Genomic DNA, 27,693 nt, shown 5'->3' with positions numbered 1-27,693 from the left:
ATGTACTTTACAGAATTGAAATTGTACTATTTAAACGGCCTCAGGAATATTTTAAAATTATAAACAATTTTTTAGGTTATAAACAAATAGAATATATCGGGAAATATTAAACTAAATTAAATTGCGAAAACGGTATTCGAAAGAAAGCGGTAGGAAGCTTCTTTTAAAAGAAAAAACGTTTAATTATGGCGAGTGGTTTCTGAGATACAACCGGTCAAATTTGACCGAAATTTACGGCAAAGATATAAACAGCAGGATCATAATTTTCAAACCATCACTTTTTTATTTTTGTTCTCTTTCTCCACGTCAATTTTCATATCTTTCAAATCCTCATAACATATATTATTATAATAAAAACTATCGATAATACGTGTGAAAATTGCCAAAAATAGCAAAATCCCAATCAAAAATTAGGTTGGAGAAAATGTAACCCTCAAAGTTCAAAATCGGTATACGTTAAAAAAAATGCATTTTGTCGGCTTCCCATGGAGCAATTCCTTCATTCTTTTTTTGTTCCCAAGTAACTCGAGTAGAGCCATCGAACTAATGCATTATTAAATGTCAAACTTGCTTTTGTTTTGTTATAATAAATTAATTTATTTATTATAACACAATATTTTAATTTGCTTAAATAAAAATTATTTAAATAATTATACAGCTTTCAAATGAGAATATTTACGTTTTTAACTTTAAAAGGTACACTTGTAGTAAGTTTATCTAAAAAAATGCCTACAACTGGAAACAATATGTAATTTTCTGTTCTTCTAAATAAATTAATCTATTATAACAAAACAAAAGCAAGTTTGACATTTAATAATGCGTTAGTTCGATGGCTCTATTCGAGTTATTAGGTAACAAAAAAAGAATGAAGGAAATTGCTCCATGGGAAGCCGAGAAAATGCATTTTGTTAACTTATACCGATTTTGAACTTTGAGAGTTACATTTTCTCCAACCTAATTTTTGATTGGAATTTTGCTATTTTTGGAAATTTTCACACGTATTATCGATAGTTTTTATTATAATAATATATGTTATGAGGATTTTAAAGATATGAAAATTGGTGAGGAGAAAAAGGACAAAAATAAAAAGGTGATGGTTTGAAAATTATGATCCTATTGTTTATATCTTTGCCGTAAATTCCGGTCAACTTTGACCGGTGGTTCTATCTCAGGAACCACTGGTCATAATTAAAGGTTTTTTCTTTTAAAAGAAGCGTCCTACCGCTGTCTTTCGAATACCGTTTTCGCAATTTAATTTAGTTTAATATTTCCCGAGATATTCTATTTGTTTATAAACCAAAAAATTGTTTATAACTTTAAAATATTCCTGAGGCCGCTTAAATAGTCCAATTTCAATTATGTAGAGTACATTAGATAGGTATAGTTCTTTTTATGAAAAAATAATAGTTATTCTTATGCATCATAATTCTGCCGTGTTAACTCAAAAGGGCGTAACTGCAATTTTTATTAAAAACGAGTTTGATGTCCCACGCGTTAGTTAGTAATCTTTTCTACAAATCTACCTGAGTTTCGTAGCCATATCTGCAATAAAACCGGATATATACTGCTTAAATTAATAGCCGTATCTGAATTTTCTACTAAAATGTTAGCTTTAAAAGCCGCAACTGTAAATGTTAACACAAAAAGCCGTAACCAAAAAGTTTTCGGCAGATACGGCCTATTCACTTAACATTTCAAGATATTATTATGTTGGTACGAAAAGTAGTAAACTGTCAATTTACTTTATTTCTAACCTTACTTTTTCGTGTTTTCATAGAATGTGTTTAGTTTGTTGTTCATAATAAATATGGATAATAATTTTGCAGAAACAACTAGTAAGTATATTTTCTACTAATTTATATAAAAAGTTAAACAAATACAAATTGTTACCTTGTACCTATGTGTCAAAGTATATATTTTTGGTTCTGAAGTTATTGTAAATTGATTATCTCGAAAATAAGGTTATGTCACTTTGGTTTTCACACCAAATAGGTATTTATATTATGTATGTTCTATTAAAAACTATAAAAATAATTATTGCTTTGTCAAATTACTTGATGAAAAAATTTGTTTCAGCAGAATTTAGAGGACGAGGTAAAATGTTGGTGGACCTGGCTTTAAATTCCGCAGAAACAAATAACGAGCTGTCGAATATAGCTCAGTCAGATGTTGAATCTGACGTGTCTGATGACAGAGATAGAGACTACCTTCCTTCAACATCTTCCTCAAGTGAAGAATTTTGGGACACAGATAATAACGTTAGCGACCAAAATATACATATTATTAGCAATATCCTATTACAACCTGCTTCAACAACGAGCTCATCAGCTATTTCGGAATTAAATTTAAACAACTTATTGACAGATACGGAAGAACATCGTACTACCAATAATTATAACTATTTTAATAATTTAATTCACAGTATTATACAAAGCGCAATAGACAAATCAGAGAGCAAAAAATACACTAAAAAGGGACAGTTAAGAAAACGGAAAAAAATAGAAGCAAGTTTAAGTGAACGACGTTCAATAAAAATGCAAAAGTTAGTCAATAAACACAAAATATCTGGAAGCTGTTTGGCTACTTGCAAGAAAAATTGCAGTAATAAAGTTTCAACTCTTCGATGGCAAGATATAAATAGGCAGTTTTGGAATCTTTCCTCCGAGGAACAGAAAGCTTTTTATTCAAGTTCCATTTTAAAGATTCCCAAAAAAAAGATGCGCAACTAGAAATTCAGATAGTTCTCGGCGCTCTTTTACATTTATCTACCAGTTAAAAGATGAAGAAGGAATACCTCAAAATATTTGTAAAGTATTTTATCTGACAACTTTAGGACATCATGAAAAAAATGATAAGCCAGTTAGAACAGCTTTAAAGAGTTCCCAATTATCGCTTAAACCTAACAAAGATAAACGAGGAGGCAGCTTAAAAAAATTTGACAGAGATTTAATCATTAGTCATATACAGTCCTTTAATCCTACGACATCGCATTATAGACGAGCACATGCTCCGAACCGTTTATACTTGCCTAGCGACATAACTATAAAACTAATGTATGAATCATTTAAAGCAAAGTACAATATTCAATGTTCGTATTATTTATATCGTCAAATCGTTAGTGAGCTTAATATTTCATTTGCAAAGCTTGGAAACGAAGAGTGTTTTACTTGTGAAAAATACGAGATTCATAAAAAAGAAAGCTCACACGTGTTAGATGACGGTCTAGTTTGTCCTGAATGCGAAACATATAAAAATCATCGAGAAAAATTTATAAAGGCCCGAGAGATGTACTACGCTGATTCCAGATCGTCGGGCGATTCTAGAGTTTATACAGCTGATCTGCAGAAGGTATGAATTTTATTTTGAATAATATCTGTTATATTTGACCTTACACAATTTTTTGTAGGTGATTATGCTCCCAAGATGCGATACTTTCAAAGAAATTATATTTACTCCTAGACTGATAGCCTTTAATGAGAGCTTTGTTCCAGTTGGTACTTCTAAAACTTCTACAGTTGCTGTTCTATGGCATGAAGCTATTTCTGGAAGAAAAAAGGCTGATATTGTTAGCACATTTTATGCATTTTTAAACAAAATTAGGGATTCCGAAGAAGTTGTTATTTGGCTGGATAATTGTTCCGGTCAGAACAAAAATTGGTGCTTGTACACATTTTTTGTGTATGCTGTAAGCTCATTAGAATTGAACATTAGGAAAATAACCCTAAGATATTTTGAGTCAGGTCATACATTTATGGCAGCTGACTCATTTCACCATAGAGTCGAGCAATCATTAAATCGAAAAGGTAAAGTTTATGACTTCGTTGATTTTGTAGATGCGGTTAAAACGTCAACACGTAATGTCGAAGTTATCGACATGGCTTTTAATGATTTTTACAACTGGAAAGACGAATCATCTCAATATAAAATAACAAGGTTGGTCCCTCGTCCGTACCTTCAACAAATGGTGGAAGTTCAGTTCATCAGAGGTTTCCATACATTTGGTTATAAAACTAGTTTTGAAGGAGAAATCATAAGTGCCAATTTTTTAAAGGCTAATATCCAAAAAAATGGCATAGCAAAACCACTCTCTATCTCTCAACCACGAGGTATTACCATGGAAAGAAAACAGAATATAATCACTAAAATTGGTCAAATAATGCCCCCAAATCGCATTGCATTTTGGAAAAATATTTTTTCCACCTACCTCTACTGAAAGTATACTTTTCCGGACGTGATTGTAGGGAGCACAGTTGTAGTTTTCCTCCCTAGGGAGGAAAATATTTTTCCTCCCTAGGGAGGAAAAGTAAAAGTGACGTCATGGTATTTCATTCATGAAATATAACTTATTGGCGCCCTGTACAATATCTATTTTCTATTACGTAAGTATCTATACATTTTAACGTTTATTTAAAAACATTCTCTATTTTGCAGAATGGTAAAAAACAGTAAATTGTTATTCTGATTTAACAATGTTTACATTAATAATTTGACTTATATTTGACAGTTGACAGTTATATTGTACCTACTTGTCAGTTTTAGTTCTAATAAATTTTGTTGGTTAGTTACATAAATAAATTAAGTAAAAATGAAAAAAGGAGGAAATTATTTGAGGAAGGCGGAAAAACCATATGTATAACATGGGAGTAAAGTGTCTTTTCCTCCCTTGAATGATTACTGCCCTCCGCTACGCGTCGGGCAGTAAACTTCATTCTCGGGAGGAAAAGGAGCACTTTCCTCCCTTGTTATACAAATAGCTATTGTCAGCGAAAATGTGGACACAATTGATGATTAATATAATATAATAACTAGTTCGGAGTAGAAAATTAAGTATTAATCATTAATATTTGTTTGACTGAGTATGATATTTTAGTTAGTCTGTATTATTGTTGTTTACTTTTTTAACTTTTCCTAATTATTAAGAATAACTTACGAAATTAATACATTAATATTGTAACGTTCATTTGTTTAATGCAATAAATATTTTCAAAAAATCATGTAGTTACGTTCTTAATTATATACCTCATGTTAAGTGAAAAAGGCGTATCTGTCAAAATCTGTCAAAAGTGTTGTTTTCCCAAGTTAATACTCTACCAAAATTTGTCACATGATAGTATAGACCTATTTGTTAACTTCTATATGGTACAAGTCACAACTTTTTAAAAAATCACGATTGCCTAATCAAAACCACTAAAACTGATTTTTCTCGCAAACTAGTTTAAAGCAGATACGCCCTTTTGAGTTAACACGGCAGAATTATTGTCGTTATTATAGCGACCGTAAATTTTTAATTAACATTTTAATTGTTGCTAAACTGTTCATTCAATTTCCATAGACTTCTGGAATTATAATATATACGGAAAGGGCTTTTATGCTACCAAGTTATTTAATTATTGATTAACAACTACTTATCTAAAAGTTTAGTTGAAAATTAAAGATTTTGTTGGAAAAACCCGCTTTTTCCGGGGAAAGTTTTCGTCGCAGTAAATCGGAAAAAACACGTCTCTATGCAGAATTTAATTGCAGTGAACTTTATTTGGGTGTTTTTGGTCTCTGCGGACTTTGCATATCTATATTATTAATACATACAATAATAAGATTCGATTCCAGCAATAAAATTGCTGGTAAATAACTTTTCCTTGTATTTTGCTAATTAGCCCAGAGTACTTATAGTTGCTTATTATTATGAACTTTAGCATATTTATTTTCAAGTCCATTGTATTGTTTATTACCCTGTTGCAATGTAACAATGCGTATTGCTATAAATTAAATACTTGTTGCCGGATAATTGTAAGCTGCGTATATGGAGTAGCTCGAGTTACCTCGCCAATTAGTCGGAGAGTTAACAGTACCCTAAACTGTTTGTCAAATTTGTCCGTGTTGGTAATTATTACACGATTGATCAAATACAACAATAGCCATACGTGTTCGAATATGCATGCTATTTCAATGCTCTGTTGATATTGTATTGTATTAAACTGAATGTATTTAACTAAAAACGAATCTTTGGAATTTTGCATAGATATAAATAAATGATATTGTATATACAAATAAATTTAAAATGGTTTTTATCAAACAAAAATTAGATCAGAAAATGGATTTACGGGAGATGAAACTTGAATTGATGGAGTGAGTGAGAGACGAATTGTATTTTTTTTAAATAAGTATAAAAAATTTATATCCAAAAAGATCACATCAGGAATAAAGATATTAGAAGGAGAACAAGTACTGTATATTTTAGTGTAGATAAAATTTAAAAGAGACAACTAGTGTGGTACGGTTAGGTACGTGAAACGAATAAATGAAGATAGATGGCCAAAGAAAGCTTTAAATTATATACCACAACAAAGAAGAAGAGGAAAGCCTTCAGTTACGTGTAAAGAAAATATACGACACATAATAAAGGATAGAGCCATCAAAGAAGACGAATGGATGGACACAAAACCATGGCGGTCGAATACGAGAAGCAGCAGAGGTTGTAGGAACAGTAACTGTAAAACAGGACAATTTTTATTCAAAAGAGGACATTTTTGAACGACATGGATATCCTAAAAAACAGTGAATTAAAACCTTCCAGAAAATTGATAGGCATAATATTATACATATCTTAAATTGGTATATTAAAGTCAATAAGGCATTAAAATTAAAAATTTAAACCGATCATAATTATCCAGAACGAAGGATTTGGTCTAAGGTATAAAGTATAGTGAAGCCTCTCTACAATTTGCAAGCCATACGGATGCTGACACTAAGGAAGATTATAAATTGTAAAATTCCCTCATCTTCCTTAGTCTCAGCATCCATATGGCTTGCAAATTGTAGAAGCCTCGGAGCTGTAATCGGAGAAGGCTCCCATTGTTTTCAGTCTGGTGGGATGTAGGGTAACATTATGTTATTCTATATGCCATTAGAGTGAAAACTTAGAGCAAGGACACACCAGGCGGTGCGCATCGAGTCGACGCCGATGCAGCTTAAAACACATGGCGCAGTGTAACAGCGGCAGCTATGCTACGATTTAAAATATTTGTATTTCGTTGTTGCCCAATTTAGTCGCGTGTTGGCTGCTATACGATACGATGTCTGGAAGTTATGACGATTTGTATTTTGTAATAAATGCAAGTTTAATTTATCTTAGATTAAAGAAAAAAAGAAACGCAGATATTGGATACATCCCATCGTAAAAAACGAAAGTATGTATAAGGGATTTTTTTACACATTATATAACGGAACTAATATAATAAAGACCAGATAAGTTGTTTAATTTTACAAGAATGTCTAAAAAATCTTTTGGAGTTACATATTAGTAAGTATTAAAGACCCATGTTCAAGAGGTAACACCGTTATGAGGGAAAGCCTGTCACCTAAGAAAAGCTATTTATAACGCTAAGGGGCTGTCCATTTTATGGTACGCCACTGAGCCAATAAAGGTGTTAAATTGATGCACATCTATTAAACACCATTAATTGGAAAATAGTGATGTTTCACAAAATTAATATTATCAAAAAAATTATTCAAATTAAAGTCAAAATACGTATCGAGAAAGACGAACACCAGAATATACAAAACCGTAATAAGAGCAACAGTCACCTACGGATGTGAGACATGGGTGCTAAATAAAACAGAAGAAAAAATGATATATAGTTGAAAACGGAAAACGGAACGTACTAAGAGCTATTTTCAGGGGAAAGAATATAGATACACAAGACGGCTGGCACAGAAACACCTATCAAGAATTAAGGATGCTTTACAAGGAACCAAGTGTAACAAGATATTCAAAGTCATAAAGAATCAGGTGGGCAGGTCATGTCAAGGGGATGGATAAGGAAAGAATGCCAAAGATGGTACTGCAAAGAAGACCAGTTGGGACTAGGAGACGAGGTAGATCAAGAAAAAGACGGCAAGAAAGTTTCAGGAAGGTATAGTATCGATGGAAATTACACACTGGAAAGAGGAGGTGAAAAATAGGATATACTGGAGAACCATAGTTCAGCAATTTTTACATAGACATCAAATAAAATTATATATAAATTATTAGCATAAACTGTATTACCTAAAATTTAAATACAAGGCCTGTAGAGCGTAATAAATAAAACAATAAATAAGGCCTGTTTTTTTTATTATTCTGTTTGAATATTTATCAATACGCATATCCCAAATAGCTGGTCTCATCTGAATTTCATTAGTTAATTTTTCTACATCTGCATTTTCCATCACAAAAACACGATCTGACAACACTCACTACATAATTCGCTAGAAAACAGCTTAAACGTCTGTGATATACCACGATACACGCATTTATGATATGCCGTCGAAGTCGTAAAACCGATTGGCGGTGGATGGGTTCCAGGATATGTCGCCAGAAAGTCGCTGCATCAAAAATTTTAAGAGCGTCTGGTGTGTGTTACTGCATCAAAGTATAGTAAGGGATGCGTCGCTTTCGACATCTCAGCGGGGTTCAGTCGACGTACGCCGCCCCGTCTGTGTTACCTCTAAGGCTACGGCTCCACGGGCGACAAATTTACGCTAGTAGTAGCCGTAAAACGAACTTAAGGTTCCGCGGAACGGAATCGGAATAGCCGAACTGAACCGACTACGCACAAATCCTGTAGTCGGTTCAGTTCGGCTATTCCTATTCCGTTCCGCGGAACCTTAAGTTCGTTGTACGGCTACTGCTACCGTAAATTTATCGCCCGTGGAGCCGCAGCCTTAGTCTTTTGCTACTACATAGTTGCCGCTAAGGCATCTATGCCATTTCATTCGTTGCAATCCGGGACTGCACGCCGGGGTTTGTATTGGTTGGATCAGAGGGAGCAGCATATGTGCCTCCTGATGAGAGACTAATAAGTTTCGGAAGCGGTAGAGGTGCTTGCTGCACTCTCTGATTGGACTAGAATATGGTGCGGCTGTATTTTCGTTTTGCAACGAAATTGAAAATGGTTATTCATTTTTGATTTACAGAGAAGTACGAAATAGAAGAGAAGTATTCTCGTTGGAACTTTACCGCGCTGAGCAGATGGGACGTGAATTATAAATTGTAAAATTTCCTCATCTTCCTTAGTCTCAGCATTCGTATTGCTTGCAAATTGTAGAAGCCTCGGAGGTGTAACCAGAGAAGGTTCCCATTGTTTTCAGTCTGGTGGAATGTAGGGTAACATTATGTTATTATATATGTCATTAGAGTGAAAACATAGTCTTTTTCTAGCAGTTGCCGCTAGGGTATCTATGCCATTTCGTTCGTTGTAATCCGGGACTGCATGCCAGGGTTTGTTTTGGTTTGATCAGAGAGAGCAGCAAATGTGCCTCCTGATGAGAGACTAATAAGTTTGAAAACCGGGAAAGGTGCTTAACGCACTCTCTGATTGAACTAGAATATGGTGCGGCTGTTTTTTCAATTTTGCAACGAAATTGAAAATGGTTATTTATTTTTGATTTACAGTTTTACTCTCATTGGAGTACGAAGGGAACCATTCTCGTTGGAACTTTACCGCGCTGAGCAGATGGGACGTGAATTATAAATTGTAAATTCCCTCATCTTCCTTTGTCTCAGCATTCGTATGGCTTGCAAATTGTAGAAGCCTCGGAGGTGTAACCAGAGAAGGTTCCCATTGTTTTCAGTTTGGTGGGATGTAGGGTAACATTATGTTATTATATATGTCATTAGAGTGAAAACATAGTCTTTTTCTAGCAGTTGCCGCTAAGGCATCTATGCCATTTCGTTCGCTGCAATCCGGGACTACACGCAGGGGTTTGTTTTGGTCGGATCAGAGAGAGCAGCATATGTGCCTCCTGATGAGAGACTAATAAGTTTCGAAACCGGTAGAGGTGCTTATTGCACTCTCTGATTGGACTAGAATATAGTGCGGCTGTATTTTCGTTTTACAACGAAATTGAAAATGGTTCTTCATTTTTGATTTACAGTTTTACTCACATTGGAGTACGAAGGGAACCATTCTCGTTGGAACTTTACCGCGCTGAGCAGATGGGACGTAAATTATAAATTGTAAAATTTCCTCATCTTCCTTAGTCTCAGTATCCGTATGGTTCGCAAATTGTAGAAGCCTCGGAGGTGTAACCAGAGAAGGTTCCCATTGTTTTCAGTCTTGTGGGATGTAGGGTAACATTATATTATTCTATATGCCATTAGAGTGAAAACTTAGTCTTTTTTTAAAATATAATATAGTTTATATCAGTTACAAATTATCGACATAGACCGCTAGTAAACCAAGTATGTTGTGATTTAGTATTGTATATATAAACCGACAAGAAGACGCAACGATTCATTGATATCCATGGTTAGTCACTCAATGAAGAAATAATACACTAGTCTTAATATTGTTATTATTTAAATAACTCATACAGAAGTAAAAACTCCAACTGTTATTCTAGTATAAATTTAAAAACTATCTAAAAAGTCATCCAAATGGATTGCAAAACGTTTTCGTTCTAATTCAGAACATCTTCAGTGCATTCTGCAGAGTAGTTTGAAACTAGCACACCATTAAAAGTGGTAACCCCATAATATAAATATGGTTTAAATATGTTATTTTAACAAAACATGGTGACTACAAGTCGATGTTATTAGATATAATAGAACACATTCTCAAAGGGCAACATGGTTCCCTGCTCGAAAATGCTAGGTACTTGCCAGTACAATGGATACAGTCCAACTTTTTGACTTTTTTGATGTTATTATTTACATATAGACCGTTATTATGGTTAAATGAACACTGTAAAGTTCAAATATAATTATAGTGAAAATGAAGGTATTTTATTATTCATCCAATGAATCCTGGACTTAGGGCGCTATAGCTCAGCAACCGGACGTATTACCGACTCAGAGTACTAAATAATTAAATTTTTAATTTCTAACAAAATCCCAAACCTTAAACCCGAAACTAAAAGCAAAAAGCCAGTTTTGTAATATGTTTATTATAGTCGAAGCAATATAGCACTGAACCTCCGAAAAAAAAAAACGACAAGACATATCTTAATAATTCTTTTTGCATTCGTGAATGCGAATTTTGCATTCGTGAATGCGGCAGGAAGCTTTGTGACCCCGAGCCATAATATAATATTAAAAAACTGCATAAAAAATGCATTCTTAAAGTGCATCTCAAACAGACAATAAAAAAATTCATAACTCGTCAATTATCGGCGGAGATCAGTTCAATTTTGTTATTCTGAGGTTTTTGGGGTCGCTGAAAACGAATATAACATCGTAAGTTATCCCCGGAGTACGTGGCGCCAGGTGTACGTCATTAAAATTCATTAAAAAATTAGTTAAAATCATTACTCGGGGTATTTTTAAGGTCACTAACGACGAATATGACATCGGAAGTGATCTACGAAGTATATGCTGCCCAGGGTACCTTCTGTTTAGCTCATCTTGTGGAGTTTTCGGCAAGAAATTTATTAAAAAACTAGTCAAAAGTCATTACTCAGTGGGTTTTTGGGGTAGCTAACGACGAATATGATATCGGAAGTGATCTCCGGAGTACCTGATGACCAGGTAGTAGGGTACCCTGGGTACCAGCTATTCCGTAGATCACTTCCAATGTCATATTCGTTGTCAACGACCCAAAAACCCCTGAGTAATAATATTTGACTATTTTTTTAATGAATTCGCCCAAAAACTCCAGAAGACGAGGTACCCTGGGCACTAGATATTCCGGAGATCACTTCCGATGTCATATTCGTCGTTAAGGACCCCAAAAACCTCCCAAGTAGGTAGAATAGTCTTTTTTGACGTTGATGTTCAGGTTCTTCTATACTTCGTTGTCTTTTTGAAGTTATACTCCTTTAGGCGCGATTGAGATTAAGGGTGAATTTATATTGATCTGCGCGCATGCTCACACCGACAGTATGGCATTAGTCGTTATACGGGCTCTGATTGGGTGTTGAAATGATCTGTCAATAATAAATAATTGTTCAATATGAAGGTAAACAAATGTATAATATATTAGTTTTATTGTTGTGAGGACAGAAACAAAAAAGTTTATAATTTTAGTGATATTTAAATATTTTTTAAAAGCAACAGCTACGTAATAATTGTAAATGTATCATAGGTACCTACCTATTTGAACCTACCAAAATACATAGTATGTAATACTTTTATTTACATAATTTGATTACCATCAAAATTTCTATCAATGTTCACCTAATATATTGTTTTCTTACTCTATGTTTTGTTGTATTTTTTCAATTCTAAATCATTTCAATTCAAAATTTGAATTACCTTTGGTTTAAAAACAGACTTATAGTTGCTTATTATTATGAACTTTAACATATTTATTTTCAAGTCCATTGTATTGTTTATTACCCTGTTGCAATGTAACAATGCGTATTGCTATAAATTAAATACTTATTGCCGGCTAATTGTAAGCTGCGTATATGGAGTAGCTCGAGTTACCCCGCCAATTAGTCGGAGAGTTAACAGTACCCTAAACTGTTTGTCAAATTTGTCCGTGTTGGTAATTATTACACGATTGATCAAATACAACAATAGCCATACGTTTTCGAATATGCATGCTATTTCAATGCTCTGTTGATACTGTATTGTATTAAACTGAATGTATTTAATTAAAAAACGAATCTTTGGAATTTTGCATAGATATAAATAAATGATATTGTATATACAAATAAATTTAAAATGGTTTTCGTCAAACAAAAATTAGATCAGAAAATGGATTTACGGGAGATGAAACTTGAATTGATGGAGTGAGTGAGAGGCGAATTGTATTTTTTTTAAATAAGTATAAAAAATTTATATCCAAAAAAGATCACATTAGGAATAAAGATATTAGAAGGAGAACAAGTACTGTATATTTTAGTGTAGATATAATTGAAAAGAGACAACTAGTGTGGTACGGTTAGGTACGTGAAACGAATAAATGAAGATAGATGGGCAAAGAAAGCTTTAAATTATATACCACAACAAAGAAGAAGAAGAGGAACGCCTTCAGTTACGTGTAAAGAAAATATACGACACATAATAAGAGATAGAGGCATCAAAGAAGACGAATGGATGGACAGAAAACCATGGCGGTCGAATGCGAGAAGCAGCAGAGCTTGCTGGGACAGTTGTAAAACAGGTCAATTTTTATTCAAAAGAGGACATTTTTAAACGACATGGATATCCTAAAAAACAGTGAATTTAAACCTTCCAGAAAATTGGTAGGTATAATATTATACATATCTTAAATTGGTATAATAAAGTCAATAAGACATTAAAATTAAAAATTCAAACCGATCACAATTATCCAGAACGAAGGATTTGGGTCTTAAGGTATAAGTCTAGTGAAGCCTCTCATCTCGTCAGGTATCTCCCTGCTACGCTCGCCAGGCATCAGGCATCTTCCCACGACTCGCGAGATGTTTCATTATATGTATTATATTCCGTTGAGTTGTAACATGGTACGTTAACCCTTAGCATCGAAAAGAACTTCTACGGAACAAAATATAATATATCAAAAATGAATAACCATTTTCAATTTCGTTGCAAAACGAAAATACATCCGCACCATATTCTAGTCCAATCAGAGAGTGCAGCAAGCACCTCTACCGGTTTCGAAACTTATTAGTCTCTGATCAGGAGGCACATATGCTGCTCTCTGTGATCCAACCAAAACAAACCCCGGCGTATAGTCCCGGATTGCAACGAACGAAATGGCATAGATGCCCTAGCGGCAACTGCTAGCAAAAGACTAAGTTTTCACTCTAATGGTATATAGAATAACATAATGTTACCCTACATCTCACCAGACTGAAAACAATGGGAACCTTCTCTGGTTACACCTCCGAGGCTTCTACAATTTGCAAGCCATACGGATGCTGACACTAAGGAAGATTATAAATTGTAAAATTCCCTCATCTTCCTTAGTCTCAGCATCCATATGGCTTGCAAATTGTAGAAGCCTCGGAGCTGTAATCGGAGAAGGTTCCCATTGTTTTCAGTCTGGTGGGATGTAGGGTAACATTATGTTATTCTATATGCCATTAGAGTGAAAACTTAGAGCTAGGACACGTCAGGCGGTGCGCGTCGAGTCGACGTCGATGCAGCTTAAAACACATGGCGCGGTGTAACAGCGGCAGCTATGCTACGATTTAAAATATTTGTATTTCGTTGTTGCCCAATTTAGTCGCGTGTTGGCTGCTATACGATACGATGTCTGGAAGTTATGACGATTTGTATTTTGTGATAAATGCAAGTTTAATTTATCTTAGATTAAAGAAAAAAAGAAACGCAGATATTGGATACATCCCATCATAAAAAACGAAAGTATGTATAAGGGATTTTTTACACATTATATAACGGAACTAATATAATAAAGACCAGATAAGTTGTTTAATTTTACAAGAATGTCTAAAAAATCTTTTGGAGTTACATATTAGTAAGTGTTAAAGACCCATGTTCACCGTTATGAGGGAAAGCCTGTCACCTAAGAAAAGCTATTTATAACGCTAAGGGGCTGTCCATTCTATGGCACGCCACTGAGCCAATAAAGGTGTTAAATTGATGCACATCTATTAAACCCGATTAATTGGAAAATAGTGATGTTTCACAAAATTAATATTATCAAAAAAATTATTCAAATTAAAGTCAAAATACGTATCGAGAAAGACGAACACCAGAATATACAAAACCGTAATAAGAGCAACAGTCACCTACGGATGTGAGACATGGGTGCTAAATAAAACAGAAGAAAAAATGATATATAGTTGAAAACGGAAAACGGAACGTACTAAGATCTATTTTCAGGGGAAAGAATACAGATACAGAAGACGGCTGGCACAGAAGCACCAATCAAGAATTAAGGATGCTTTACAAGGAACCAAGTGTAACAAGATATTCAAAGTTATAAAGATTCAGGTGGGCAGGTCATGTCAAGGGGAGGGATAAGGAAAGAATGCCAAAGATGGTACTGCAAAGAAGACCAGTTGGGACTAGGAGACGAGGTAGATCAAGAAAAAGACGGCAAGAAAGTTTCAGGAAGGTATAGTATCGATGGAAATTACACACTGGAAAGAGGAGGTGAAAATAGGGTATAGTGGAGAACCATAGTTCAGCAATTTTTACATAGACATCAAATAAAATTATATATAAATTATTAGCATAAACTGTATTACATAAAATTTAAATACAAGGCCTGTAGAGCATAATAAATAAAACAATAAATAAGGCCTGTTTTTTTATTATTCTGTTTGAATATTTATCAATACGCATATCCCAAATAACTGGTCTCATCTGAATTTCATTAGTTAATTTTTCTACATCTGTATTTTCCATCACAAAAACACGATCACTACATAATTCGCTAGAAAACAGCTTAAACGTCTGTGATATACCACGATACACGCATTTATGATAAATATGCCTTCGAAGTCGTAAAACCGATTGGCGGTGGATGGGTTCTAGGATATGTCGCCAGAAAGTCGCTGCATCAAAAATTTTAAGAGCGTCTGGTGTGTGTTACTGCATCAAAGTATAGTAAGGGATGCGTCGCTTTCGACATCTCAGCGGGGGTTCAGTCGACGTACGCCGCCCCGTCTGTGTTACCTCTAAGGCTACGGCTCCACGGGCGACAAATTTACGCTAGTAGTAGCCGTAAACGAACTTAAGGTTCCGCGGAACGGAATAGGAATAGCCGAACTGAACCGACTACGCACAAGTCCTGTAGTCGGTTCAGTTCGTCTATTCCTATTCCGTTCCGCGGCACCTTAAGTTCGTTGTACGGCTAGTGCTACCGTAAATTTATCGCCCGTGGAGCCGTAGCCTTAGTCTTTTGCTAGTACATAGTTGCCGCTAGGGCATCTATGTCATTTCGTTCGTTGCAATCCGGGACTGCACGCCGGGGTTTGTTTTGGTTGGATCAGAGAGAGCAGCAATGTGCCTCCTGATGAGAGACTAATAAGTTTCGGAAGCGGTAGAGGTGCTTGCTGCACTCTCTGATTGGACTAGAATATGGTGCGGCTGTATTTTCGTTTTGCAACGAAATTGAAAATGGTTATTCATTTTTTATTTACAGTTTTACTCACATTGGAGTACGAAGGGAAGCATTCTCGTTGGAACTTTACCGCGCTGAGCAGATGGGACGTGAATTATAAATTGTAAAATTCCATCATCTTCCTTAGTCTCAGCATTCGTAAGGCTTGCAAATTGTAGAAGCCTCGGAGGTGTAACCAGAGAAGGTTCCCATTGTTTTCAGTCAGGTGGAATGTAGGGTAACATTATGTTATTATATATGTCATTAGAGTGAAAATATAGTCTTTTTCTAGGAGTTGCCGCTAGGGCATCTATGCCATTTCGTTCGTTGTAATCCGGGACTGCATGCCAGGTTTTGTTTTGGTTGGATCAGAGAGAGCAGCAATGTGCCTCCTGATGAGAGACTAATAAGTTTCGGAAGCGGTAGAGGTGCTTGCTGCACTCTCTGATTGGACTAGAATATGGTGCGGCTGTATTTTCGTTTTGCAACGAAATTGAAAATGGTTATTCATTTTTTATTTACAGTTTTACTCTCATTGGAGTACGAAGGGAAGCATTCTCGATGGAACTTTACCGCGCTGAGCAGATGGGACGTGAATTATAAATTGTAAATTCCCTCATCTTCCTTTGTCTCGGCATTCGTATGGCTTGCAAATTGTAGAGGCTTCGGAGGTGTAACCAGAGAAGGTTCCCATTGTTTTCAGTTTGGTGGGATGTAGGGTAACATTATGTTATTATATATGTCATTAGAGTGAAAACATAGTCTTTTTCTAGCAGTTGCCGCTAAGGTATCTATGCCATTTCGTTCGTTGCAATCCGGGACTGCACGCCGGGGTTTGTTTTGGTCGGATCAGAGAGAGCAGCATATGTGCCTCCTGATGAGAGACTAATAAGTTTCGAAACCGGTAGAGGTGATTGTTGCACTCTCTGATTGGACTAGAATATGGTGCGGCTGTATTTTCGTTTTGCAACGAAATTGAAAATGGTTCTTCATTTTTGATTTACAGTTTTACTCTCATTGGAGTACGAAGGGAACCATTCTCGTTGGAACTTTACCGCGCTGAGCAGGTGGGACGCAAATTATAAATTGTAAAATTTCTTCATCTTCCTTAGTCTCAGCATCCGTATGGTTTGCAAATTGTAGAAGCCTCGGAGGTGTAACCAGAGAAGGTTCCCATTGTTTTCAGTCTTGTGGGATGTAGGGTAACATTATATTATTCTATATGCCATTAGAGTGAAAACTTAGTCTTTTTTAAAATATAATATAGTTTATATCAGTTACAAATTATCGACATAGACCGCTAGTAAACCAAGTATATTGTGATTTAGTATTGTATATATAAACCGACAAGAAGACGCAACGATTCATTGATATCCATGGTTAGTCACTCGATGAAGAAATAATACACTAGTCGTAATATTGTTATTATTTAAATAACTCATACAGAAGTAAAAACTCCAACTCTTATTCTAGTATAAATTTAAAAACTACCTAAAAAGTCATCCAAATGGATTGCAAAACGTTTTCGTTCTAATTCAGAACATCTTCAGTGAATTCTGCAGAGTAGTTTGAAACTAGCACACCATTCAAAGTGGTAACCCCATAATATAAATATGGTTTAAATATGTTATTTTAACAAAACATAGTGACTACAAGTCGATGTTATTAGATATAATAGAACACATTCTCAAAGGGCAACATGGTTCCCTGCTCGAAAATGCTAGGTAATTGCCAGTACAATGGATACAGTCCAACTTTTTGACTTTTTTGATGTTATTATTTACATATAGACCGTTATTATGGTTAAATGAACACTGTAAAGTTCAAATATAATTATAGTGAAAATGAAGGTATTTTATTATTCATCCAATGAATCCTGGACTTAGGGCGCTATAGCTCAGCCACCAGACGTATTAGCGACTCAGAGTACTAAATAATTAATTTTTTTATTTCTAACAAAATCCCAAACCTTAAACCCGAAACTAAAATCAAAAAGCCAGTTTTGTAATATGTTAATTATAGTCGAAGCAGTAAAGCACTGAACCTCCGAAAAAAAACGACAAGACATATCTTAATAATTCTTTTTACATTCGTGAATGCGAATTTTGCATTCAAGAAAACGATTCGTGAATGCGGCAGAAAGCTTTGTGACCCCGAACCATAATATAATATTAAAAAACTGCATAAAAAATGCATTCTTAAAGTGCATCTCAAACAGACAATAAAAAAATTCATAACTCGTCAATTATCGGCGGAAATCAGTTCAATTTTGTTACTCTGAGGTTTTTGGGGTCGCTGAAAACGAATATAACGTCGTAATTTATCCCCGGATTACGTGGCGCCAGGTGTACGTCATTAAAATTCATTAAAAAATTAGTTAAAATCATTACTCGGGGGGTTTTTAAGGTCACTAACGACGAATATGACATCGGAAGTGATCTACGAAGTATCTGCTGCCCAGGGTACCTTCTGTTTAGCTCATCTTGTGGAGTTTTCGGCAAAAAATTTATTAAAAAACTAGTCAAATTCATTACTCGGTGGGTTTTTGGGGTCGCTAACGACGAATATGATATCGGAAGTGATCTCCGGAGTACCTGGTGACCAGGTAGTAGGGTACCCTGGGTACCAGCTATTCCGTAGATCACTTCCAATGTCATATTCGTTGTCAACGACCCAAAAACCCCCGAGTAATGATATTTGACTAATTTTTTAATGAATTCGCCGAAAACTCCAGAAGACGAGATACCCTGGGCACTAGATATTCCGGAGATCACTTCCGATGTCATATTCGTCGTTAAGGACCCCAAAAACTTCCCAAATAATGATTTTTTACTAATTTTTTAATAATCTTTTTGCCAAGAATTCAACAAGACAGGGTAAACAGTAGGAACCCTTGGCGCCAAGTACTCCGGAGGTCACTTACGACGTCATATTTGTTTTCAGCTACCCCAAAAACCCCATAGTAACAAAATTGATTTCATTTCCGCCGATATTGACGAGTTCTGATTTTTTTTTGAGATGTGTTTTAAGAATTAATTTTTTGTATGCAGATTTTCAATATTATATCATGGCTCGGGGTCACAAAGTTTCCTGGCGCATTCACGAATCGAATGCAAAAAGAATTATTAAGATCCGTCTTGTCGTTTTTTATAGAGAGGTAAAGGCCGATTTTAGTGCTTTATTGCTTCGCCTATTAATAATGATACAATATAGACAAATACAGTAAGACTTACTTATAGTCTAAGAGCTAGTGAACCCTCCGAGTAACGGTCGTCCTGTAAGGCTAGAAATTTTTCTAGTGATAATTCATAGCATACCAAGGCTAAAAACCATGACCTGGCAGGCATCAGCGGTGCACGTGTATCTACCAGCTGAATCGAAAAATGCAAATTTAGGGGGTAAAATAAACTTTCTCCTGCAAGGTTTAAATTTAAGTATGTGTTTGAGTAAGTCATTTAGAAGAAATGCGTACAATGACAGGCGATTCTAAAGAGCATAAGACCTTGCCAGGCGAGGGGAAAGATTAGGGGTTTTCCTAAAATTATTCTTTTTGAATCGAACAATTTTTTTTATTTTTTTGAATCATTCCAAACAGAAAAGGTCTTTAGAGATTATTCTCTTAAGTTAATAGTTTTTGTTATATAAGCGATTGAATATTTTGAAAATTGCGAAATCGGCCATTTTTAACCCTAAATCGGACATTTATCTAAAAATTTCAAAGTTGCCAAGATAGGTGTATATTCTTTAAACATTGGTTGATGAAATATCAAAGAGTTTTTTGCAATACAATATCGGAAACGCCTTTGTTTTTTAATTGCTAATCAAGCGGGCGCGACACTGTAGTCGCGCATAAGTGAGGACGTTTGAGTTGGCATAAATTCATTATCTCGAGAATGGGCAAATTTCAAGAAAAATCCTGAGACAGGTCGATTTTTATTTTTAAGTTAGGACTTTTTGGCATATATATAATACTATTGACGTCATCGATCTGAGCGTGATGACGTAATCGATGATTTTTTTAAATGAGAGTAGGGGTTGTCTGACAGCTCATTTGAAAGGTTATTTAATTCTCTATTCACTAATATAAGCATTAACATAATTATTTATACAGGGTGTACAAAAAATTTTTTTATTAAATTAACTTTGATTAAATTTGACAAATAGAAGAAAAAAATTTTTTTGTGTACCCTGTATAAATAATTATGTTAATGTTTATATTACTGAATAGATAATGAAATAAACTTTCCAATGAGCTATCACACAACCCCTACTCTTATTTAAAAAAATCATCGATTACGTCATCACGCCCAGATGGATGACGTCACTAATATTATATATATGCCAAAAAGTCCTAATTCAAAAATAAAAATCGACCTGTCTGAGGATTTCTCTTGAAATTTGCCCATTCTCGAGATAATGAATTTATGCAAACTCAAACGTCCTACAGTGTCGCGCCCGCTTGATTAGCAATTAAAAAAACAAAGGGGTTGTCCATATTTTATTGCAAGAAACTCTTCGGGATTTCATCAATAAATGTTTAAAGAATATCTACGTACTTTGGTGATATTGAAATTTTTAGATAAATGTCCGATTTAGGGTTAAAAATGGCCGATTTCGCAATTTTCAAAATTTTCAATCGCTTATATAGCAAAAACTATTAACTTAACAGAAAAATTACTAAAGAGCTTTTCTGTTTGGAATGACTCAAAAAACCTAAAAAAAATTGTTCGATGCGAAAAAAATAATTTTAGGAAAAACCCCTAATCTTTCCCCTCGCCTGGCAAGGTCTTATGATCTTCAGAATCGCCTGTCATTGTACACATTTCTTCTAAATGACTCACTCAAACACATACTTAAATTTAAACCTTACAGGAGAAAGTTTATTTTACCCCCTAAATTTGCACTTTTCGATTCACCTGGTAGATACACGTGCACCGCTGATGCCTGCCAGGTCATGGTTTTTAGCCTTGGTGTGCTATGAATTATCACTAGAAAAATTTGTAGCCTTACAGGACGACCGTTAGTCGGAGGGTTCACTAGCTCTTAGACTATTAGTAGGTAGTCAGTTAGTAAGCAAATGATAACATTAAATTCATCTAATGGGAGACATAATAGTTATTCATGTACCAAGAGCATTAAGTAGGTTTTTATGACTGAGTGAGCCAATTTGTTTTATGTAGGATGAGATGATAAATAATTCATCATTCATACACAATTATTGTGTATAGTTGTGCCTTTATGGGTAGGTTTATGAAATATGGAGAACTCATGTTTGTTTTCAAGTCTGAGAATTTTGTCTAGCAAAATATATGGATTAATTCTGCTCTGTTCCTATTGTAAATTCAATGTGTCTATGGAATGGATTAATGTAAGCTAAAAATTGGTCAAATTGCTATGGCAGCCTCAGCCTACCATAGCATGTTACATAGATAAACAGAAGTTCTCATGCAAAGAATACCTTCAAGAATATTATTAAATAAATAGCAGTAAACAATAGATACGAGGAACAAAAAATAACAATGAACAAAATTTTAAAACAAAAACTGCAGAATAGAGACCTGAAACTAGTCTTTCCACCACCAGAGAAAAAATCCAGTGCAGGCAAAATATCAGCTAAAGTAGCCAAACATATAAAAAAAAAGAGTAACAATAGACATTAATTTGTAATAAATTTTGTTGAAGTATTGAAAATACTGCAATATCACTTGTCCGTGGTGATATTTTCCAAATCTAATATTCGCTATCTTTGTCATACAATGCACTGAGTCGAATAGAATGTGGTGACAAGATAGTGACAAACAAGGCTACTAAATTTTTGACACGGCTTGAGGAATATTTTGAAATGTTTATTAAATAATATTGATAGTGTATTTGATCAATAATTGATTTAAGACGTGAACTTAGTAAAATGTTAATTATTGGAAGATTTATTATTTATGGAAGATCCAAGCACAGAATACACCAGGGTATATTTTGTGATCCAAGCATTTTGTAGTTAAATATGTTCAAAATTTTTCTATAGTAATAATAGTTCTGTAGTAACAATATGTCATTAAAATCCCTTTATAACTTTTTATCTTTTATCGATTATTAGTTTTATTGTATAATATATAAATTATTGTAATCACTGAATACAGTCAGTGAAAAAATAATCTTATTAATTAACTGAATTAATAATTTAAGCGATTATACAAGTTCAAACGGTTATCATTCCGAGAACATTCAAAAACTGAACCAAATAGCCCTCTCTATGTTAATGACGAGTGTCGTTGTCAAGTAATGTTGAAAAGGTACATCTTCATACCAGTGAGAATTTTACTACACATAATTAGCAGTGGCAAGAAAGAAAAAGTAGGGATAGCCGTAAAATATTTGCGCCTATGCTCTTAAAAGAAATGAATAGCAAATCATAAGAGTTTTTAAATTTGATTTATTGGAATAAATCAAATCTAAAATTTTACTAGAATTGGTATATTCACATGTATCAATCATAACAAATTTAATATTAGTATACATTTTCTGTATCGCTAGCAGCGAAAGAGGCTGTCATTATAAAACAAACTGATTATTATGCTATCGCAAGGTCTATCGCGAACATTTCCTTAACTTCTCTCATCGCTGCAGTGAATTTTAATAGAGGCAAGAGATTCCGATATAGCCCTTCATAAATCAATCCAAATTGAGTTTCCATATTAAAGTGTGCAGTAAATTTCTCCAGATAGGCGACAGACATTATAAAATGATAACCTGATATTCTCCCTCGTACGCTGTTTTTCAGACTTTGTGTTTAGTGTAGCCGTTTGGTTATTAAAGGACTTATGTGACACTGCTACATTCTAGATCTAAAAGATAAAAAAAATTATTATTTAAACACTAATAATACTAAAAGTCTTAAAGACAAAAATATAAAAATATAATATTACGGTTTTACAAAGATTATATTATATAAATGAGTTTATTTTAAACATTAAATTTAATAACTCAAATATATAGGTACAAGGCATAACAGCTTTTCTGGTAAGGATCTATGTAGGATGGAGAATCACCAAGTCGCAAGCCATATCTTGCCGTACTACTTCATCAAAGACCGATCACACACCAGCGTATTCTAGTCTACGTTGCAGATTCATTTAGAATTTTAAACTACTACGTTAGCTTTTTATTTTTCTGTACACTCATCTACATAAGTAACAATGTTGATTTATATGCATGAGCTGTCCACTACGAAATATAATTGATATTTTATTGAAAAAATATGCTTTATAAAAGGCAAAATCGATTCGCTAATCTGAGACACAACTGTCTCGTGACGTTGGTAATTTAATTTTGGGGAAGTTAGGTTACTAGACATGACTGGAAATTACTACACAACCAAACATACCTACTCATAGCCTATATTATTAATGGTAAATAGACATATAAAAGTTATCATATGATATTTAATACCATAAACCTTACGTAATCAATAATTATTTATTTACACCATTATAATTTATTGATAACAAATGACTGATAACAAAAGTCACTAATAGAGAAACCTTCCCAAATCAGATTCTATATATTAGAACTTTAAACTCAGCAGACGCAGGAAGTGAACATAAACTAGTCCTAGCAAAAATAAGAAACAAAATAACACCAAAACATTTTCTACAGGAAATTATCGAGGAAAAATTCAATGTAGAATAACTGTCGAACGACTCTACAAGAGATATGTACCTACCAAAGGAGACTAGCATAGAAGATACAGATGAAACATATAGACGACATCGAAGATATAAACGCGAGCTGGGAGAAAATCAAAAACAATATTGAAGGGGCAGTAACAGAAGCTCTAGGAAACCGCAAAGTCATACTGAACAGAAGAAACAACAACAATACACCATGGTTCAGAAAAGAAATAAAAAAAATGTAAAGAGAAACGAGAATCCTACACGAAGTATAAAACATCAAATACTGCAGAATCCAGAGATGCCTATAGAATAATACGAAATAAAAGCAGTTGGTAAGAAGAACAAAAAATAAACACTGGGAACAGTTTACAAACAGGATGGAAAGCGATTTCTACGGTACACAAAAACAAATATGGAGATTCATAAGAAACCAACGGAAAGAAATAGCAGAATTGAAGGAATACAATAACATACCAGCAAACGAATGAAAAAGATACTTGACGGAACTGTTTAAAGGAACGGAAAATAATAATCAACACAATAACGTACCTGAATTAAGACACGGAATAGAAATCAGTTTTCAGGAAGTAGAGATAGCCATAAATTCACTCGAAAATAAAAAGTCACCAGGACCAGACGGAATAAACAACGAGCTTCTAAAATGCAGAGGAGAAAGTATAACCCTAGAGATGACAAAACTTATACAAAAATAATATTGCACTGCAAGATACCAGACGCATGGAGAAACAGCATAATGATACCAATGTTTAAGAAAGGATATAAAAAAGACACCAACAATTATAGAAGTAAAAATCTACTGAACACCGCACTTAAACTAACCACAAAAGTCCTAACCAACAAAATCAATAGACTAACTTTTTCAGATGAACAACAAGGATTTAGATCCGGAATATCCTGCGTAGATGCTGTATTTGTACTAAGACAAATCACAGAAGAGGCCATCGAGTACAATAAACCAGCATATCTATGTTTTATAGACCTGACAAAGGCTTTCGATCGCATCCAATTCGAAGACGTTTTACACCTACTATATAAAAGAAACATACCAATTAATATTATACAAACCATCGAAAACATCTACTTTCATAATCGAATACAGGCAAAGGCAAATGGAAAACTAACACAGTACATATATACCAGTACAAAACGGAGTCAGACAAGGTGACTCGTTAAGCCTATTGCTCTTTAATATAATAATGGACGAAATAATAGAAGCAGTACATAAAGGTCATGGTTACAGAGTTGGGAACAAAGAAATCCAAATATTATATTATGCAGACGACGCCGCATTAGGCCGAGATAGAAGACGATCTCCAAAAATTAACACAGATATTCAATACAACATCAAAGAAATACAATATGGTAATATCAGCAGAAAAAACCAAATGTATGACAACATGTAAATACTCACTACTATATACGATGTAAAATCGAAATTGATGGGAAAATAATAAAGCAGGAAGCAAGGTTTAGATATCTGGGAATAGATATAACTAGTTACGAAGATGTTGAAGATGAAATACGACAACAAAGCTTAAAAGCATTAAAAGATTAAAAGCAAGTAAAGTGGCGGGATCTCTTAATGACACAATCTGGAAGAACGAACACCTAAGACAAGACACAAAAGCAAGAATCTATAAAGAAGCAATTAGACCTATATTGACATACATGGCGGAGACAAGACCTGACACATCTAAAACGAGACGACTACTAGAAACAACAGAGATGAAAATACTTCGACGAATATCAAGGAAAAGTCTGTTGGATAAGGAGAGGAGCGAAAACATAAGAAGAGTATACAATGTAGAAGACATAAATGGATGGGTGACAAAACGGAAACAGGAGTGGAACGAACACATTAATAGAATGGCAGAGGATAAGGTAGTACGAATGGCACAAGATAAGTCACCAAATGGACGAAGAAGTATTGGCAGACCAAGAAAAGATGGTAAGATAATTTAAACAATTTAGGAGGCTAATATTAAAGAAGAAATAGGCTTTAAAGCCTACATACAAGAAGGAAGAAGAAGAAAACAAATGAGAAAATTATTTATTGTACAAAATAAAAATATTTTGTAGAAATAAATTCCACAAACTTTTATGAGTTTAGTATACACTATTCCAATAATTCTTCTTTTTTAATGAAATATTAAGTTGATTTGAGCAGCTAATAGTGTGAGGCAGGAATTTTTGTGTTGTATGTTTCCTATTCCGAATGTGTCAAAATGAATTTCGCGAATGAAAGCGAATTCAGTATATAAAATTTATTAAAATCCCTTAAAGGGCTACATCAATTACAAAACGTTTTCGATATGTAAAATATCATCATCATTGCTATAACTGGCTGATCACATGCTGAGCCACCAAAAACTACCAGGATACAAACACTTTAAATGGTATAGACATTTGATGCATTAACATTATTACTTAAAATTTCAAACGAGGGATATAATTTCTAAAAATAAGGCCCTTTGGCACTACATGATTCCACCATCACGTGGGTTGCTAAACAGGTGGATTTGTCTCTACATGAGGAATGTTGGATGACAACTCAAATTTAAGTAACAATGTGAGTGTAACAAATTTTTATACCATTTAAAGGGTTTACACCCTGGTATTTTTGAAGTTATACTTCTTTACGGGCGATATGAAGGTGAATTTCTATATGTTAAAACCTACGATCCCGGCGCATGCGCATTATAACTTTGTTCTGATTGGATGTTCAAATGACATGTCAAAAATTATTCAATATGTCGGCTGTGGCAAAGCTGTGGTTTGATTATTTATGGTTGTTGCGTTTTGAAATTTGTGTGAAAAGAAACAACAAACAAAAGTTAGTTAATAGTTATACTGCCTTTTTAAATAGTTTTCATATATATTTTTGGACTTTTGGACTATTTTGGACAAGGACTCATTCTAATTTGGTAAGTAGTTTTTATTATAATCATATTGTAATTATACATTTGGATTAGGTTGGAATAAATTTATTTTCTCAAGAATGGGGATTTTAAAGAGAAATCCGAAATTAGGTCCGATTTTTGGCGTAGATTTATTTATCTAGTAGGTATGTAATGCTTTGATTTACATGCTTAAATTGACTACCAACAAAAGTTCCACTAATCTTCATCTAATATATTGTTTTCTTACTGTTTCGTTATATTTTAATATTTTCTTCCACAAAAATCAAACTACATAATTTGATTTAAATTCAGAATAACTGTCAAACAGTAAAACGTTTAGTTGACCTATTTTTCCACATGACAAATAATGAGTAATTGGATGAGTGAGTCTAGGCTTCGATTACGAATCAAAGCGTCCCCAAATTCGCGGGTTCGAATCCCGATGCAAGTTTTTATTTTTTTATTTTTTTATGCATTTTATGATTGTAAGTATATTTATTATATAATTTTTTTTTTCAAAAAATGCGTATTTAAAATTTTTGCCAACAATTATTATCGTTCAGAAATCATTTTTTCTTTGTGGCATTTTTCAATATGTTTATGTGCGTTCTATTCTTATATTTTTATTTTAATTTTTGGTACTATCTTAATAAAAATTTTTGGAAAGTAGTAAGTATTAAAATTAGTTTAATATTTAAATAAAATATAAATAAACTGTTTAAAGAAAATTATATCAATTTCGTTAAAATCACATAATATGTAATAGAAGTATAACTTCTTACGTGCGTACAAAGTACACACACATTCTTTTTTTTTTGGTGGCTCAGCATGAGATCAACCAGTTTTAGCACTAATGATGGTATTTTATTAATCTAAAGTGTTCTGTCATTGATCTAGCCCTATAAGGAATTTTTATAATTTTTTTTCCTTTTATAAAGGATTTTTCAATATTTTATTTTATGATTGATGCTATACAGAAATGATGGTATAAAGGAAATTCTTTCCTTGTGTATATCATTTGATATTGTTAATCACGAGAAGTTAGGTGCTACTTTTAATAGCATATGTCTGGATGAACGGAATATTTGGGTAATGGCCGTTTTAGAATTAAAGATCAGACGT

General features: G+C 33.9%; 1 protein-coding gene across 1 annotated transcript in view; it reads left to right on the top strand.

Annotated features, from left to right (window-relative positions):
- LOC126892422 (heterogeneous nuclear ribonucleoprotein C) overlaps positions 1-27,693 on the top strand; it is a 2,215,671-nt gene that overhangs the window by 950,278 nt on the left and 1,237,700 nt on the right. The window lies entirely within an intron of this gene.

Source organism: Diabrotica virgifera, chromosome 9, assembly GCF_917563875.1.
Source record: "Diabrotica virgifera virgifera chromosome 9, PGI_DIABVI_V3a".
In the NCBI taxonomy this organism is placed as follows: domain Eukaryota; kingdom Metazoa; phylum Arthropoda; class Insecta; order Coleoptera; family Chrysomelidae; genus Diabrotica; species Diabrotica virgifera.
The sequence above is the reverse complement of the archived record's forward strand: the minus strand, read 5'-3'. Positions and strand labels throughout refer to the sequence as shown.